General features: G+C 37.6%; 1 pseudogene; it reads left to right on the top strand.

Moving 5' to 3' along the window:
* The first annotated feature begins 8,501 nt into the window (after nucleotides 1-8,501).
* Nucleotides 8,502-14,760, top strand: LOC137805847 (peroxidase 5-like; annotated as a pseudogene).
* The last annotated feature ends 1,357 nt before the right edge of the window (nucleotides 14,761-16,117 follow it).

Here is a 16,117-nt window from a genome sequence, read left to right as displayed (position 1 = left end):
ACATACAGATTCATATTCGTATGTAAAGTGACATACAAATTTTTACATACGGATCCAGATCTGTATGTAAAGTGAGCATTAAACACAAATTTTTACATACGGATCCAGATCCATATGTAAAGTAAGTGTTACAAACCGATTTTTACATACAGATCTAGATCCGTATGTAAAGTGAGCATTACATACAGATTTTAACATACGGATCCAGATCCGTATTAAAGTAAGTGTTACATACCGATTTTTACATACAGATCCAGATGCATATGTAAAGTGAGCATTACAAACGAATTTTTTCAAATGGATTTGGATTCGTATAGTTCTTGATGGGAATTAAAAACAATGAACAAATTAAAATAAAAAAAAAATAAAAATAAAAATATAAAAGAAGGTCATAGGAAATTGAAATATTATTTACAGTATTTAATAATATTAATAATATTAACAATAATTAATAATACTAATAATATTAATAATATTAATAATACTAATAATACTAATAATACTAATAATACTAATAATATTAATAATACAAATAATATTAACAATATTTAATAACTTTAATCATATTAATGATTTTAACAATATTTAATAATATTAATGATATAAATTCTTTTAACAATATTTAATAATACTAATGATATAAATGATTTTAAGAATATTAATGATATAAATGATAGTAACAATATTAACAATATTAATGATAGTAATGATAGTAATAATACTAATTGAAACGGCGATTTCAACATGATTGCCGGTTGATGAAGGGGCGCTCTCTATTTCTTGCAGACGGCGATCGTAGATGGCAACGCTCAACATGATCACCGGTTATATAAAACGGCGATGGTCAATATGATCACCGATCGAGGAAGCGGCGTTTCCCTTATGTGAGTAGTCGGTAGTCGCCGTAGCTACTTGAAGCGGCGTTCCCCTTGAGTAGTCGGTGGTCGCCGTAGGTATGCAAAGATCAACATGATCGCCGGTTGGTGACGCGACGTTCTCCATAGGTCAACAGGATCGCCGATCGATGAAGCGCCGTTCGCCATATGTGTAATCAGTGGTCGCCGATGTTGGTTATTTTTTGGGTAGGGTTATCTCACTTTAAGGTTGTTCTGCTCCAACCATAAAGGAGAGTTGCGCTTGTGAAGTCCACTTCTGGTTACTGTATATGGGTTGGGATACCCCTGAAGTATCCCCTTTAATTTTATTTATTCATTGCTGATAAAAAAAAAATACTAATTATATTAATGATATAAATCATAGTAACAATACTAATAATATTAATGATATAAATGATAGTAGCAATACTAATAATATTAATGATATTGATACTAGTAATAGTAACAATACTATAATAATTGTTCCTGCCGGTTGACTCGAACGACAACCTTTGGTCCTCCTATCCCCGTCTGAGAATCGAACTTCCTTGATCAAAGAATCTCTCACCTGCAAAGACAAAGGGCGCATTTGACTGCCATTTGCACTCCGATGCTCAAGTCAGTACTAGGGAAAAGAAACACCAAGTGTGTAAAATAGTTTGAGTCTTAGAAACTGTGCACCTTGCTAGGGCGGTTAGCACCCTTTATATAGGTTGAAACTAGGATTTAGCTTTGTTTTGTTACCTGTATCTAGGGTTCCTTGGAGAATGTCCCTGCGCCGATATTACAAAATCTTAGCGTAATTTGGCACATAGAACTTTCCTTAACTAGAGTGCAACGACTAACAGAATGGCCGCCTGGGTACCAACTAGTGCACCTAATCTTTGGGACCATCTGTTCTGCAGGTGCCCTAAGTATTCATGTGCCATGCATGCAGCTTCCCTTGGAAACCCTAACACTAATGGGCCTTAGCGCTTCCAAATACTATTTACTCGTGTCACGCCTGAATGCGCTATACACACCACATGCATGGATCCTTTGTCCCTTAGGGCTTCTTCCCATCACTGATGATTTAATTGGTAACTAGTGTAATTCTAGTGCTCACCTTACGTGGCCCAATATAAGTATTTAGATCGTCGATGTCCAATCTTTCCCTCTTCTGGCGAGGTCCGATGTCGATCTCTAACGTTGAGGTCTGATGTCCGAAGATTGACCAACACCCTGATATGTGTATCTGGGGTCCACCTTACGTGGCCCATCTTTACTATTAGGCACCGATGTGCGATGCCTGAGGTCAGTCACTGGAATCGATGACCGAGGATTGGTCGATACAATAATATTAATAATAATAGTAATACTAAGAATACTAATAATATTAATAATACTAAGAATACTAATAATACTAGTAATATTAATAATACTAATAATACTTATAATACTTATAATATTAATAATACTAATAATACTAGTAATACTACTAATATTAATAATACTAATAATACCTATTGTTATGTTATTGAATTTTTATTGTTTATTTTTCACAAAATTCATCATTTAAATGTTTTGAAATCATATTAGGTTCCATCAAAATTGTTTTTGCGAAGGGTTTAATAATATGATATTCTGAATGTCGAAACATTGAGATTGAAGGTTCTATATATCTAATGACTATGAAGTTTTGTTAGTTTAAATCAAATAAGAGAACAACTTGTATATTTGGTGCAAGGAAAGGAGAATATCCTTGTACAAAATATGTAAGCATTGATGAAGAGACTTGGTAGCAGTTTGTACAGATTCGACAAACTAATATTTGGATATAATTTTCATATTCATGTATTATTATATTTTGAATGTTCATAAGGTGTTTGGAAGAAAGCACAATCCAACCAGACACATAATGAGACCACACACTTATTCTTCCATGGTGGTTATAAAAAGTTAGAGTTGAAAGTTGGTTCAAGAAAAGATTAAAGCACATTCTGCTTCTACTAAGGAAGGGAATAATGTAGATTCTTTGAACCCTCCATCCCCACCTTCCCTCAATAAGAAAAGGAAGAATGTCCATCTAAAAGGTGTCAAGACATGGTCTTTTGAGGAATCACGACAAATAGAAGAATGAATTGTAAGAATAATGTTTTGTTTGTGTTATTTTTAATTCAATATATGTGTTGAAGTATAACAATTTGTTTTCATTTGTTGAAAAGACAACACAAGAGACTTTAATCCTCATGGTAAAGAGGATATTCTTATTGTTGCTATCAGGCGACCTAAGCACCCTTACCAAGTTCGTGTTGCTGGATATGGTGTGAGGATTCGCTCATACTTTAAACCCTCATCACAATGCAAAGACCATTCCTCCGATAAACCTAGCCAAGAGTATATGCTAGAATTAAGGAAACAAATAAAGGATAAGGTCACTCAAGAGATCAAAGAAAGCTTAATGGAGGAGTTTGACAAGCGGGTGAATAAGGAGTTTTAGGACTCTTGTAGTAACCACCTTCTATGGTACAACATAACCTGCCTCCTATTAACAAAGTTAACACTAAAGGGAGTTATTCAGCTGTTGATTCATTAGGGGTGACTTTAACTCAACTAGCCAATGTGAGTTATATGTTAATTATGATTCTTCCTCCCGATTGGTGGCCCTTGGTAAGATTTATAAAGGGGCCACAATGTGCCTCTTCCTTCTCATTTGATAAAGGTCACAGTGGACAAGGTCCTTTATGGTAATGTTGCAATTCCTGTGCCGACATCAGAGGTGAAAATTGTAGCAGAGTCACTACATACCTTCATTGCCTGGCCTAGACATCTCATTAGATCTATATTAGAATCTACAAAATATCTTTGCACTAATATGCTTACATATTAAATATGTTATATATTAACTAATTTAGTTATTTGTTTGTTTATGTGTACCAGAAACCTAAGACAAAATTGCCTGTGGAATAGAGAAAAAAATGTCCACTAATGACCCTGTAGTAGTGATGACTTTTTGCGGCAAGTGCACTGCGTTTGTCAGAAGTAATAATTGTCCCTAAGGACGGATATCGATCCCACAAAGAACAGTGAATCATCGAGTACAATATTCGGTAAATATAACAACAGAACAATAAAAAAGAGTGTGAAGTGATTATGTTGGCACTGATCAATAAGAAAACAAACAAAGAATTAGTTGCTTCAATTGGAAAAATTGGGATTAAGTTTCATCTCTCTCACTCTCATGTATTTTGATTAGCATGTTAATATTAAGTTCTTTAATTGAAATTGATGCCCGTATAAAAATCATTTATATCGATTCCTCGCATATAAAATCCTTAAGAATGTTCCCTAACTATCGATCCCTCGCATACTTATAAGAACAACTTAGAACGAAGCTCAGACGTTTAATAGCAATTAACATTTCAAGTCTATTCCTAGCACTCAAATATGTTAAGTATTGTTGTTTAGGTCCGAACCCTAAAAATACCTCCCGGTCAGATTTAAGATTCTCAATTTGTCACGGAGAATTAAAAGTAAAACAACAATACCAATAATCAATCAAGAACTGAATATTAATATATAAAATATCACCTCAATACATAAGAGTTTGAGCAGATTACTCCCAATCCCAAAGGGTAGAATTAGCCTCGCATACTTCTATCACCTTCCATTCTCCCAATTGGGTTACAATTCACTCTATGGTGTTTTCCTCTCAATCTAGCACACTAAGTTTGAGCCTCTAGCCCTCTATTTATCCTAGTTTTCTAGGGTTAGGTTGTTTATTGTGTCGCGCTAATGGGCTAAATGATAAAACATAAAAAAAAGGCCCAATCTTTCTTTGCATCTTTTCCATTCTGGGACCTTCTATCTTTATCTTTTTAGCTCAAATCATTCATCTTTAATCCAAATCTCCAATCTTCCTTAGAAATCTGCAATTAACACCAAATTTGGGAATAAAATACTCTTATTCAAATAAAGATCATAAAAAATGTAAAAAGGTATAAATTCATAAATTAGGGATTATTTTATATGTAAATTAGCAATAAATCCTCATAAGTGCCTATATTTTAATATGAAATATTACTGAAATTAGACACTTATCAAGTAGCATTGGTGGAAGTTGCTACAACTATAGGTACAAACTCCATACAGATTCCATGTGATGACAATGCTTTTGGCAGAGACATTGATGTACGTACCATTTTACGTACATATGTCTGATTTGTTGGAGATTGCATTGGACAATCATGAGTTGAACATAACAGTTGTGCAATTATTGATGATGTAAGTTCAATTATTAAAACCTTTATACTTTTTATTATATGTTATTAATAGTTTATTAAAATTTAGGTATATTTATGAATTATGCTTGGATGTGGGGAACAAGATACATATGAGTTTTTAAACATTTAACTCATTCAATCACTGGTAACAAAAGATAAAAAACAAAAAGATACATCACCAATACCTTAATGAAAAGAGGAAAACAAATTTATATTGCTCTGTAAATCCACGAGTAAGTTCATTTTCATTAAATAAGTTATACTAAATTTGAAATAAGAGAGCCTAACTAATTTTGGATGTAGGTGCAATTGGCAACTATTGATCATATTTGTTCAAGATCATATCACTACATGGTTTTGTTGCTTACATAAGAAGACTCCTAACTATTTTAAACAAATAGTATATTGGTTAGACAATTTCATTTAACATCGATCATTACTTCAACATTGTATAATGTTATGTTTTCTATCATTAATTTTTTTTATTACAATGCTTATTTTGGATATAACATATTGAGGGGTAGACCAAATGCAAACAAAAGTGCACTTGGATGAACTTCAAGGTATTTCAAGTAAATATGTTCACTTACTTCAATATGTGTGTCATTGATTGATCTAATAACATTTATTTTTACTTGTAGTTCATTAAACAATCTAGAAGTTATGAATACGGTTACTATGTGATGCATTATATTCATTTTACGTGTCTAATTTCTTTTTAATAGATGATCTCAATATATACATAACTTTGTTAGGGACATAACATTAAATACTAAAGATAAAAAAATTGTAAATATAATATAAAAAAAACTTATGGATTTGCTTAAGCTATTTTATTTTGTTTAACGCAATAAAACTTATAACTTTTAATAAAATTACATCTCTATTAATTTTTATGCAATATATATTGTATTATGTATAACCATGTATAATAAGGTTTACCTTTTATTATTATTTTGCTGATTGGAACCATAAAAAGTGAGAAAGACGTGTTTTTAAGTTTAAATTTATTTAGTTATATTTATCCACCTGACTCCTCTTGAACCAGTCTTTATGTTGCATTGTTATGAAAAGCACCATAGAGTGGCTATCAAAATAAGAAAAATGTCAAATTGTAGTAATTAAATTCCACATGCATACGAGATGCAGCCACCAAAACCATGATTGGCTTAGATAAACATATCACCCACTCAGAGTGTTCCTAACACAACTCCGATTGAGGCATGGAGCGGATTCAAACCCAATGTGCAATACTTGAAGGTATTTGGGTCAATTACTTATGCTCATGTCCCCAAGGCAGCAAGATCGAAGTTGGATGATAAGGCAGAGAAGACCATTTTCATTGGATATAAGCATGGGAGATATAAACTGTACAATCCAAAGACAAAGAAAGTGATTGTTAGTCGTGATTTTACATTTGCCGAAGATGAGGAATGGCAATGGAATGCAACAGCTGAAATGGATTCGAGAAAACGATATATTTACGTTTTGAACGATGATGTGTGGAAGATGGAGTCACTCTTGGAGCACCTGCAGTTCAACCTGAAGCTGTAATTCAACCTGAAGTTGTAGCTCCAATTGTAACTATGATGGAGCGACCAAGAAGGCAGCAGCGACAACCTGTACACCTTCAAGATTGCGAAGTAAATCTTGATGATGAAGTTGATGACAATGGAGATTTGGTTCACTTTGCTTTTCTTGCAGATTCAGAACTTGGGAGACTTGCAGATGTCATTCAACACCCCAAATGGAAAAAGGCTATGAATGAAGAATTGATGGCGATTGAGAAAAACAATACATGGCAGCTCACTGATCTTCCAAAAGGACACAAAGCAATTGATGTGAAGTGGGTGTACAAGATTAAAGTGAAAGCAAATGGTGAGATTGATAGATACAAGGCAAGGTTGGTGGCAAAGGGATTCGAGCAAAGAGAAGGCTATGATTACGAATAAATATTTTCTCCTGTAGCTCGAGTGGAAAAGTGAGATTAATCATTGCTTTAACTGCACAAAGGCAATGTAAAATTCACCAAATGGACGTCAAGACTACGTTTCTAAACGACCCACTTGATGAAGAGGTTTATGTAAAGCAGCCGCCGAGTTTCATACAATTTGGCAAAGAGGAAAAGGTGTATAGACTAACTAAGGCTTTATATGGTCTTAAACATGCACCAAAAGCTTGGAACAAAAAGATTGATTCATTTCTTCATGTCACTAGATTCAAAAAATGTGCATCAAATCACGGTCTTTAAGTAAAGACTAATGATTATGGAGATTTTCTAATTTTATGTCTTTATATGTTGATAATGTGATTTTTACAGGAAGTAATCTCAAAATGCTTGGTGACTTCAAGCATATCATGATGAAGGAATTTGAGATGTCTGATCTCGGTCTTATGTCCTACTTTTTGGGCATTGAAGTCATCCAAGGAGACGATGGAATCTTCATCCTTTAGAGGAAATTTGCTGCTGAGTTTTAAAAGAAGTTTAAGATGGAGGATTCAAACTCAGTTAAGACTCCAGTTGAAACTGGAATTAAGCTCACGAAGGAAGGTGATGAACGAACTGTAGATGCAAGATACTTTAAGCAGATTCTTGGGAGCTTTAGATATCTCACGTGTACTAGACGCTATGTTATGTTGTGGAATTGGTCAGTCGATACATGGAGTCACCTCGACAAGTTCATTTACAAGTTGTAAAGAGAATTGTGTGCTATATCAAAGGTACTACAACTTTTGGTCTATTTTACTCTTCATCTGAGAAGATTGAGATCGTCAGATACTCAGATAGTGATTGGGGTTGAGATTCAGACGAGAGGAATAACACAAGTGGTCATTGTTTGATGTTCAGAAAGACTGTTTGCAAAGAATCCGGTTTTTCATCAAAAAGGTAAACACATTGATATTCGATATCACTTCCTGTGAGACCAAGTTGGGAAGAACATGATCAAATTGGAATACTGCAGATCAGAAGATCAGATTGCAAATATTTTCACTAAATCATTGAAGATCGATGCTTTCATCAAGTTAAGAGATCTGTTGGGCATGAAGGTTGTTCCAAATCAGAATTAAGGGAGGATGTTGGTTATTAATTCAGATTTTATTAGCCTTAAATGTTGGTTATTAGTTCAAATTTTATTACCCTTAAATTATTTACCATTAATATTGCATTAATGATCAGTTTACAGGGTTATTAATATTCCTATTTTATAGCTTCGATCAAAATAATTTTATTATATATTATTGAAGTAAATCAAAATGAATGAATCAGTTTAGGACTTTTACAATTTCGTGCAATTACGTTTAATCGGTTTTTACAACCTTTTACCTTCAATTAGTTCTTACACTGCTAATAAGCTTCTCATCGATGGATATTGACTCTCCCCGCTTCCTTCAAACGATTTCAACTTTGGTTCTCATTCTAGTTTCTGTTTCATCACTGGCCTCAACGTCTCTCAAAGTGGGTTTCTACACCTCCACATGTCCATCTGCGGAGGAAATAGTGAGAAGTGTTGTGAACAAAGGCATTTATGAAAACCATGGCATAGCTGTTGGTCTTATTAGATTGCATTTCCATGACTGCTTTATTAGGGTAACTTCACTTCACAGAATTGTATTCAATATTTTCAGTTTCTGGTTGCATATTAAAGACTCTGAACTTCACTGCTACTTTTGTTCAGGGTTGTGAGGGTTTTGTACTGCTAGCATCAACCCCGGGCAATCCAATAGCGGAGAGAGACCATTTTTCCAACAACCCAAGCTTACGTGGGTTCGAGGAGGCCAAGATACAGTTGGAGGCTGCATGTCCTAGAACGGTGTCGTGTGCAGACATATTGGCATTCGCCGCACGAGACAGTGCTCTGAAAGTTGGTGGCATAAACTACAACGTTACATCAGGACGAAGAGACGGCCGTGTCTCTATCGCTGATGAAGTGGCACATAATCTATGATAAACCTTTGCTACTACTATACTAAAATTAGGGTTATCACAAAAAACTTTTGCCTTCATTCATAATGGTAAGTCCCTATATAAGGGTTTAAGGGCCATGGGCCTTACAAAACTCTTCAAATAAAACAACAGATGAAAAAGGAACACATACTAAAATAAAATGGCAGAATAATAAAAGCATGGGTCTTAACCCAATATAAAATCCTGCATCCAATTGGGCTGTTTCTTGGGCCTTCTGCTGGTGTAATTTCTCATACTAACATTATTGTCCGCCTCAGGAGGCACTTTATCCTCAAAGTGCAGTCTTGGGGTCCGTTGGGTCGTGTCTTGGGCGTTAGGGGATGGGATAGGGAATTTAGCAGGAGGTGTTAACTGATGTTGGGCCTTGAGCTATGATGTAGGTTCGGACGAGTATGGTGATGTGTTGGATCGGGTCAGACGAAGATGGGCTTGGGTATAAGGTTGGCTAGGAGGCGCTGTGATCACGCTAGGGTTTGTTGTAGGCGACGCGGGTGTGTGTGTCCCTTTGGGCTGAGCGTGAGGTAATTGGGCTTGGATAGCGGGTTGATGGGGAGGCGCCGCGGTTAAGCTAGGGTTTGTGGAGTGTGCCGCGGCTGCATTACGGTTTGGGTGGGTTGGTTATGGAAAGACTTTATTGGCGTTGGGCTCAAGGTCTGAAAAAGCTAGAGCTGCTGAACGGTCACTTACACGTGTAGTGCCCCTGCTGGTTGAGCCAAGAGGCGTGTAAAGCTCGTGAGTGGGTGTGGACGTAAACAGTGGAGTGGACACGTGCGTGAGGGGCTCGAGGCCATGGGGCTCCACAAACTTCGTGAGTGGGACACACCCAATTGCCTGGTTCGAAGCTCCGATTTGTGCGGTGTTGGTTCGCTTGATTACACATTCGCTGCCTTGTACGACGTAAGTGCTCTTTTATCACCTGTAGTACCGCGACGTGATCTGCCAACGCACCAGGGATGGTGGTGCCTTCTTGTGGAGTGCGCACAAAATCTATTGCGGTGGGTGGTTGTCTACCATAGAGGGCATGGAAAGGTGATGTCCCTATAGCCGAATGGTAAGTGGTGTTGTGCCACAACTCTGCTAAGTGAAGGAAATGATACCATTTGTTCTGTTGATTTCCCACAAAACACTTGAGGTATGCTTCTAACCCTCTGTTTAATACTTCCGTTTGGCCGTCAGTTTGCGGGTGGTATGACGAACTAAATTTCAACGTGGTTCCTTGTGCCTTGAACAAGTGTTGCCAGAAGGTGCTGACAAACAAAGGTCACGGTCGAAGAAAATAGTTTTGGGTAGTCCATGGAGTCGACAAATTTCCACCGAAAAACGTGAAGCTAGCTGTTGGGCGGTGAAGTGTGTGAGCAAAGCTAGGAAGTGGGCATACTTTGTCAATCTGTCGCAGATGACCCAAATAACGGAGTTGCCAATGGACATTGGAAGGTGAGTAATGAAATCCATTGATATATCTTCCCAAACTTGTTCTGGAATTGGCAATGGTTGAAGGAGACCTTGAACTTTTGTTGACATGTATTTGCTTTTCTGGCACACCGAGCATTGTTGGACGAAGCTATGGACGTCCCTGGTCCATTTCGGCCAGTAGAAGGAGGCGGCTATACGCTTGAGGGTCGGTTTAAAACTGGAATGGCTACCAAAAGGAGAAGCATGAAACTCAGTCATGATGCGCTTGCGAAATTCTTTTACTACTGGGACAAAAATATGGTGGCTGAAGAAAAGCAACCCGTGGCCGGTAGAGAAAAGACTTGGGTGTTGTTGAGTTCCTGTGCAAGCTTGGATCACCTCTTTGCCTTCTGCAGTGTCATAAAAAATTTGAAGTTCTTGGATCAGCTGAGGTATCAGGGACGAGACGGCCAACAAGATGTGCGTGGTCTCCTGATCCATTCTTGAAAGAGCGTATGCCACCGCATTGTCCTTTCCATGTCGGTAAACTATTCGGAAATCATATCCCTGTACTTTAGCTGTCCATTTTTGTTGTTCTGGGGTTTGTATGGTTTGGGCCATGAGGGTGTTGAGGCTTTTATGATCTGTGATGATTGTGAAATGTTGTCCTATGAGATACTGACGCCATTTTTTCACTGACTCTGTGATGGCATACATCTCCCGGACGTATACGGAGGAAGCTTGTAACTTGGGGTTCATCTTTTTGCTGAAGAAGGCGAGAGGGTGGTCAGTTTATGGCATACATCTCTTGGACGTATACAGAGGAAGCTTGTAACTTGGGGTTCATCTTTTTGCTGAAGAAGGCGAGAGGGTGGTCAGTTTGATTAAGGACAGCTCCTATAGCCACTGCGGATGGATCATTTTCTACCACAAATGGGAGTTTGAAATTGGGAAGGTGTAGGATAGGCATTTGTGTCATCTGTAATTCCAATTTTTCAAATGCTTGCTGCGCAGGCACTGTCCATGTAAATTTGTGGTTTTGTAATAAGTCGGTGAAAGGAGCGGCGAGTGTGGCGTAATGCTTTATAAATTTTCTGTAAAATCCGGTGAGGCCGAGGAAACCCCTTAATGCCGTGAGTGATCGTGGCTAAGGCCAATTGTGTATGGCACTGATCTTTTGTGGGTCTGGTTGGACCCCTTGAGCTGAAATTATGTGGCCTAGATAACTGACTTCCGCGGTTGCAAAACTGCATTTGGAAAGCTTGGCAAATTTTTTTTGAGTGTGTAACACTTCCAATATAATTTTCAGATGAACCATGTGGTCCTGCAAGCTAGGACTATAAATTAAAATGTCATAAAAAAAACTAAGACAAACCGGCGGAGGTATGGTGTGAGAAGATCATTCATTGTTGCTTGAAAAGTAGAAGGGGCGTTAGTTAATCCAAATGGCATAACCAGGAATTCGTAATGACCATCAATAGTGCGGAAAACTGTTTTGTGAGTGTCCTCTGGAACAAGAAGTATTTGGTGATACCCAGAGTGGAGATCTATTTTAGTAAAAATAGTAGCTGAGCCTAACTCATCTAGCAATTCATCAATGGTGGGAATAGGAAAGTGGTCACGAATGGTGGCTGCATTTAGGGCTCTATAGTCAACACAAAATCGCCATGTTCCATCCTTTTTTTTATTAACAACACCGAAGAAGAGAAAGGGCTAGTACTGGGTTGGATAATACCCTCTTGCAGCATTTCAGAAATGAGTGTAGTGATGACTTCCTTGTGGTGGTGTGAGTAGCGGTAGGGTTTGACCTTGATGGGTGAGGTGTGAGGTAACAATGGTAAATGGTGGTCATTGGCCTTTGGGGGGTAGCCCGTGAGGTTTGTGAAAGATACTGTGATATTTTTGAAGGAGTGATTGAATGGGCGTGGGCAGATTGTCTAAAGGGAAAACAGGTTGATCAATGGTCCTGGTTGTGAGTGTGCTGGGCTGGTTTTCCACCGAGAGGAGGTGGAGGGATGCAATTGAATTATTAGATAAATAGTGACAAAATTGGTGGTAAGTGGTAGTTGCTGGGGTGGGTGAGGGGGAAGCTTGGAGGGTAATTTGTTGGTTGTTATGTGTGAAAGCAATGCTGGGGATTGAGAAATCTGCTTGGATGGATCCCAATGTGCTTAACCAATCTACGCTTAAGACAACATCTGCTCCTTCAATGGGAAGAAGGTAAAATGGGATAGTAAAGGTGGAGTTCTGTAGTGAGATATCCACTGATGGGCACAGTCCTTGACACTGGATGAAAGCCCCATTTCCCACCATAACCGATAGCGGTGGGCTAGGAGATATGACTAGATGTAAATGGGGGGCAATACGTGGTTGAAGTATGTTATGAGAACTTCCTGAGTCAATAAGAACTGTCACCGGTAGGTTGTGGATTAAACCGGTGAATTTGAGAGTTTTTGGGGGAAATGGTACCAGAGATGGCTTGTGGGGAAATGTGAAAATGGAGGGGAGTGGTGTATTCGGAGGATGGAATAGGGTGCTCGGTGGGTTCAATTATGGTATCAGGATCATCCAAAAGAAGCAAAAAACGAGATGTAGCACACTTATGGCCCGAAAAGAACTTGTCATCACAATTGTAGCAAAGACCTAGGGCACGTCGTTCCTGCATTTGGGAAGATGAGAGACGTTTAATGTGTATTGGAGCTGATGGTGGGTAAGGGTATTAGGTCTACTGTTTGTGAACGAAGAATTAGTGGTGGTGGGGTGAGGTGTTGCGGTATAACGGTGTTGTTTAGGTTTGGAATCTCTCAGTTTGTCTTCAATAAGCTTGGCTAGTCCTATGGCTTGGGCTATAGAATAAGGATTTAATATAGTGAGCTCCCTGCGAATATCAATACTCAAACCAGAAATGAAACAATTAAGTATAGTCTCGGGAGTGAGACCCACCACACAGTTGCATAAACGTTCAAACTTGCCTTGGTATTCTGTGACTGTGGAGGTTTGCTGGAGTTTGAATAACTCAACTTGGTGATTGATATATGTTGATGGACCAAAACAGAGCTCCAAGACCCTTGTGAAAGAATGTCAATATGTGAGGAGGTTATTGTTGTGCAACCATTTAAACCAGGAGAGAGCATCTCCCTGCATGTGGAATCCCATCATGGCCAAACGCTGGTCCATAGGAATTTGATAGAATGAAAAATATTGCTTTGCTTGAAAGAGCCCGTCCAAGGGTTGGGTTCCTTCAAAAAAGGGTAGTGTAAGAGCTGGTGGTCGCGGAGAAGGGGGTTGCTGCTGGTGAAGGTGAGAATGAGATGATCGAGGACTGTTTGAGGTGGAGGTGGAGGGTTTTGATTGTCAAGGTGCGTGAGGAGGGTGACTTGATTCAACAGTGATGTGACATGGGAGTGGAGGTTGTCGTTCTTTGCCTCTAGGGTAAACTGTTTGGTAGAGGTATCCTCTAAGTGGTTTTGAATGAGGGTGAGTTGAGCTTGGATGGCGTTGATGACCTCTTCCATGTCCTTGGATGAGAGTTTGGGAGCCATAACAATGAAAGCACCAATGATAGACCTTTGCTACTGCTATACTAAAATTAGGATTATCACAAAAAACTTTTGCCTTCATTCATAAAACAACCGATGAAAAAGGAACACATACTAAAATAAAATGGCAGAATAATAAAAGCATGGGTCTTAACCCAATATAATGGCATCCAATTGGACTGTTGGGCCTTCTGCTGGTGTAATTTTTCATACTAACAATCTACGTGCACCAACCTCGAATGTGGATGAACTGGTGAGTACATTTGCACAAAAGGGTTTGTCTGCAGATGAAATGGTGACACTTTCAGGAGCCCATTCGATTGGTGTGTCGCACTGTTCAACCTTCCCAAAGCGCTTGTACTCTTTCAATGACACGTTCAAGCAAGACCCCTCCATGGACTCTTTCTACGCTGAAACGTTGATGACCAAATGTCCTGCACCACCTGCCACCTCAGACCCAACGTTGTCTCTTGATCCTTCCACTCTGGTTCGTTAGGACAACAAATACTACGAGGGATTGATCAACCACCGTGGCCTGCTCACATCGGATCAGACGTTGTTCACCACCCAGTCCACAAGGGAAATGGTCGTGAGAAATGCAAACAACGGTGCAAATTGCTCTGAGAAGTTGGCCAAGGCAATGGTGCAAATGGGTTCCATAGAAGTGCTCACTGGCTCTTTTGGTGAGATCAGGAAGCATTGCAGCTTTGTTAATTAATCAACGCATTCACACCAGCTACACACTCCTGCTTCTGGAAACCAAAACTCAATCAATTGAATTCTTTTTTTACATGTTGTTCTATACTGTTTTGGAGAAAAAAAAGGTTGTTTGTTGTTAATTGAATTTTTCAAAACTTGTTTGATTCTAAATTGTATATTGATTATATTGGATTAGGGTTTTCCTAGTTTGGAAAACTGATTTAGTTTATTTGTTTGGAGATGATGAATTTGTTTAGATCATTGATCTGGAAGGAGAAGGAGAAAGAGAGTATGATGTTGATGTTGAGATGATGAATAACTAAGGATTGAGGCTAAGTGGTTTTCAGGACCTTGATCGATTCGGTATGCAGATGCAAATGCAAATTCTGAAGCAGATGCAAGTGTAATGAAATGAAAATTAATTTAATCATGTTACTATATTGGAAAATGTCACGTATTGCTCTTACTTGCTCTAGTAAGGTGAATGAATGAAGGTTAAGTTTCTTGTTGCTTCTGTTTTTCCCATTCACAATGGGTTTTGAACTTGACAAATTTGTGTTTCTCATTCCTAATTGGGTCTTCAAAAGTGTTTAGCATTCTTAGATAATAGATTTGGGTTGAGGGATTGTGTATTTGGCAATCAAATATCTCTGTCGTTTTCTTAGAGTAACATCTTTTCTTTCCCGATATTTATTGAAAGTTCATGTCATTGTTGGGCATAATTGAGGGATCATAGTTCTTTCTTCCTTAAGCTTTCTATCTTTGTTGAGCCAAATTGTAAATTACTATATCCAAGAATGTAAATATTGTAAATATATATAATATTGTTGTAACTTATATCATTAAATTTATAAATTCAGATATAATTATTAATTATAATGATATTTTAATTTATCTCATATAAATTGAATTATATGATTAAGTATGTTTTTAATATATATATATATATATATATAATCAATTTAAAATAAAAATCAGCTAACAGATACATCTTTTAGCAGTCCAGTCAAGATTTCTAACCTGTCTAGCAACGATAGCTTAGTATGCCCCTTCCCTTTTTGGCAGAACAATAGCAATAATGGATAAGACAAAAATGGGTGTTAATCCATTTTTTCATCCCTACTTTTTAAATTATAAGATTTTTTTTTCTTTCTTAAACTGAATTAATGAGTGTCAAGAAAACTAATTCTTCAAGTAAGATATACAATCATCAAAGTTAAGTTAAATATGCTCAATTGTAAAATAAAATGTCGAATATCCAAATATAGAAAAGTTAATAAGCTAGATACAACATAGCGATGTCAAAGTTGTGTATTGCTATTGCACATTTTTGTAATAAAGAAAATGGAAACACAAGGCAAAATAGATTGTATAATATACCAA

This window comes from Phaseolus vulgaris, chromosome 3 (genome assembly GCF_051622355.1).
Source record: "Phaseolus vulgaris cultivar YP4 chromosome 3, ASM5162235v1, whole genome shotgun sequence".
Classification (NCBI taxonomy): Eukaryota; Viridiplantae; Streptophyta; class Magnoliopsida; order Fabales; family Fabaceae; genus Phaseolus; species Phaseolus vulgaris.
This window is presented reverse-complemented; position numbering and strand designations above follow the sequence as displayed.